The following is a 4,191-nucleotide window of genomic DNA, read 5'->3' as shown; positions in this document are numbered from 1 at the left end:
ATAACTATGGTCTATTCATGGCACTTACTCACCATTACCTGAAACGTCTGGGTCTAATTGACACCACTACCGCTCATAACCTATGTATATATCCTTATATTACACCTAGTATACGTCTATGCTGTAATTACACAAGCTGTATGTTCATATGTTATTGCTACACCTGTAAGTCTACAAGGTGGATTTCAGAAGTTTTGAGATTTTTTCCGGAGAGACATTTATTAATTTCAAAGTACAAACCCTAATCTCCTTCAAAGTACGATCCTCTAACTTCAATGCACTTGTAATGCTCCAGCCCTTTCGTGAACGCCTCAATAGAAGTCCTCTAAGGTGAAAATGACCAGGACCCTTGTCCACAGCCTCGTTCATCTTTTCAAATGTATTCAAAACAACAGTCCCTGAGTTTCTCCATCAATCACAGGGAGCATGGTCTTGATTGTAGGGAGGGTGAGGGACAGTTTTTATGCTTATCTCTGTCAAGTAGTTAGTTACCAGGATGGAACTGTGATCTGGTGTATTGTCCTGGTGCATGTACCTCTGATCTGAGTGAAAGAGCTTTGGCGTTTTTACGACGAAATCTCTCCTTACACTTCCACAAAACCTCCACAAACTACTCTTTGTTGACCGTCTGGCCAGAGGGAACCCAGTGGATTGTTGCCGAAAATGAGATCATCATGAGCTTCTCGATGGATTTACATTGCCCGACTTTCTTGGGTCTGAGGAAGCCAAGATGCATCCATTAGGCACTCTGTCTCTTGATCTCTGGATCATAAAAGTAGATCCAGCTTTTGTCACAGATCACCAGAAACTCAAGTACTCTTGGATTGAAGGTGATGAGCTCCCTGCTGTCACATTCGCACTCTTTCTTTCTGTTCGTCACTGAGCACCAAACTATGTTCAAATTTTCAAGAATAAATCGGTGTACAATTTCCACGGTAACTGTATGTTTATTCTCTTTATAGAGACGTAACGGTCTTCATCCAGAAAATTACGAATTTTCTCAAACATCTCTAATGTTCTGACGTCCCTCTTCCTCCCACTTCTCTCATCGTCTCTCAGGCTTTCTCTACCGTTCTTGAACCTCTTGTGCCAACGAAAAGTAGATGCTCAGCTCATACAAATTAATCCATAAGCAGTCTGAAGCAGTTCATAAGTTTCTGTGGCCTTTTGCTCAGTTTAACAAAACGTTTTTTACATAGTGAGCTTCAAAATTGTCTTCACGTCCCGTCTACATTCTGCAAACCAGTTAGCAATGATATGCAGTGTTTAGTAGGGTGTGTTCAAATTATTGTAGTACCAGTCTCCTTCAATCTGAAATAAAAAATTTGGCAGATCAGTTAATTAGATATATAGTTATGATATACTAAAATTACACTAGTCTATGAAAGTTGTAACTGCCTATCCTAAATAAACCCCAAAACTTCCGGAAAGCACCTTCTTTACACCAACTATATGTCTGTGCATTTTTTACACCAAATGTACGTCTGTATATGTTATTTACATTAAGTGGAATCTATATATGTTACTGTTACACGAACTTTCAATTACAAAAGCGAAATGTTGTAAACATTTGCAAAGAAAGAAAGTTCTTCAGTTTATTTAATCCACAACAACTAAAGCCATTCTGGAGCGCAGCTAACATAGGAACTCCAAAAATATCCCATCTCCTTTTTCGCTAGAAAATTTCGTAAAGATAATATAGAGATATATTTGAAATGGATAAAACAGTAGAGAAAGTAGAAAATGTCTAAACTGCTCCTCTACCCCACCTTACACATGTCAGAATGTGCAGTATGATCGATACCTAATAGTCTACACATCGAACCGAGTTGTTTGGCTGAGAATAATTAAGTTCCATGAATCTGCTCAATAAGGAATAATCTAAGACTGCTTACACACCAACCGACCATCAGAAATTAAGTTAATAAATGCGGTCCTGATAGGAAATGCTGATGGGACTGAGATTTATAAAACTGCTAAAGAAATTACAGATTTATTCATCCTGAAAAACTATATTTCTGTTATTAGAAATGTAGCCATAATCAGAAGCATACAGCTCTCTCTCTCTTTCCCTCCCCTCTCTCTCATTCTCTCCCCTCTCTCTCATTCTCTCCCCTCTCTCTTTTTCTCCTTCTTCTCTTTCTCCCCACATCTCTCTGTCTCTCCCCAGTATATATATATATATATATATATATATATATATATATATATATATATATACTTGCTCGTGTATATCGTTGGCGATTTTTCTTCCTCCGTCTTCCCTTCTTTGGACTTTCCTATATTTCCGACGAAGAGCTTCGCTCGAAACGTCAAATTCTCTTTCTTTCCTTTCCTGAACGTCCAGTAACACAATATCTGTATCACGTCCTCGCGTTGTTGTTTTCTGTTGTTGTTTTTTTGTCGTTTTTCTTGTTTGAACTCTCTCTCTCTCTGATGAGTTTGAACTCTCTCTCTGTGATGTGATATTTGCAGTGTGGGGTCGCGCATTGTCCTGATGAAACATCACTCCTTTTCGATTCACTAAAGCGGTTTTTTTCCTTCAAAGCTTGGTTCAAACGCTCTAATTGCTGTCAGTAGACTTGAGCATTGATTGTTGCATTAGGTGGTAACAATTCAAAATGAATTACTCCTTTGCAATCCCACCAGATAGAGAGAAGAACCTTTTTCCCATGAAATTCTCTTCTCGGTTGTGGTCGAACTTTTTCCCTTTTACCAAGCCAGTGTTTACGACGTTTAACATTTCGATAGAAGATCCATTTTTCGTCACCAGTCACACAAGTTTATCCAAAAAAGGAGAAATGAGTTCGCGAGAATGGAGAGAAGAGCAGATGTCAACTCAGAATTTGTGGTTGCTTTCGGACAACTCATGAGGCACCCATTTTCCAAGTTTGGGAACATTTCCAAGTTGTTGAAGATGACGATGAACAGTTGTATTGTTTGAACTAAGCTTTATTGCCAATTCTTCAACTGATAATGCAGGATTTTCTTTAAGTAATGCCTCAAGGAGCTTATCAACAAACTCAACTGGACGTCCTGTTCGATCTTCATCTTCAAGACTGAAATCTTCACTTCTGAATTTTGCAAACCATCTTCTGCAAGTTCTTTCATTCAAGCATTCTTTCCCATAAACTGAGTGTATGTTTGAAGTCGCTTTGGCTGCAGAGTTTCCTTTTTTGTACTCATAAAGCATTATGTGCCTCAAATGCTCTTTGGATACTTCCATGTTAGAAAGGGTTTTAATCAAAGAAATTTTAATTCTGTTATTCTGTAAAATAATATTTAATTAGTTTAAATGTACACAAATGCATAAAAATAATTTTTAATTCCATTAGACATTCTAAAATACTGTTAAATTTCATTCAATTTTAAAAGACAGAACTTATGGGATGACCTGATATATATATATATATATATATATATATATATATATATATATATATATATATATATATATATATATATATATATATATATATATATATATATATATGGTGAGAATTCACAAAAAAAAAAAACAAAGACAAAAGACGAAGACAGGTGGTATAGACAACAAACAGATGTATTAGTTTAACGCTCGAGAAGTGAAAAAGTTTTTAACGTTTCGAGCCAACGCTCTTCCACAGAAAGGAACACAGATAAAACAAGGAGAGAAATTTAAGAATGTGTAGTGGCTAATTATCTATCTATCTATCTATCTATCTATCTATCTATCTATCTATCTATCTATCTCTCTCTCTCTCTCTCTCTCTCTCTCTCTCTCTCTATATATATATATATATATATATATATATATATATATATATGCGCGCGCACGGAGTGTATGTATGTGTATAAGTGACTGTGTTTGTCATACGAGGTATATTAGGATAGAAGTTGTTGGTTCACTGGTACAGGCTGGTATTGTTGTGGTATTTGTCTCTCTGGACAAACATATTTCATACATACATACATACATACATACATGCATACATACATACATGCATACATACATGCATACATACATACATGCAAACATACATATATATATATATATATATATATATATATATATATATATATATATATATATATATATATATATATATATAGTTAAAAAAACAATAACTAAAAAACAAAAAAACAACAAAGTGAGGACGTGATATGGATAGTATTATTGGACGCTCAGGAAAGGAAAGAGAGAGTGTATGA

The 4,191-nt window shown here is 35.5% G+C and overlaps 1 long non-coding RNA gene across 1 annotated transcript in view; it reads right to left on the bottom strand.

Annotated features, from left to right (window-relative positions):
• Positions 1-211: 211 nt before the first annotated feature.
• Positions 212-4,191, bottom strand: part of LOC149134479 (uncharacterized) — a 15,235-nt gene continuing 11,255 nt past the window's right edge. The window contains exon 3 of the long non-coding RNA XR_016242926.1: positions 212-1,311. This is a non-coding gene — a long non-coding RNA (uncharacterized LOC149134479). The remainder of the gene's footprint in view (positions 1,312-4,191) is intronic.

Source organism: Octopus bimaculoides, chromosome 8 (assembly GCF_046866305.1).
Source record: "Octopus bimaculoides isolate indiv1 chromosome 8, ASM4686630v1, whole genome shotgun sequence".
Classification (NCBI taxonomy): domain Eukaryota; kingdom Metazoa; phylum Mollusca; class Cephalopoda; order Octopoda; family Octopodidae; genus Octopus; species Octopus bimaculoides.
Note: the sequence above shows the minus strand (reverse complement) of the source record. Positions and strands in the feature narration are given on the sequence as shown.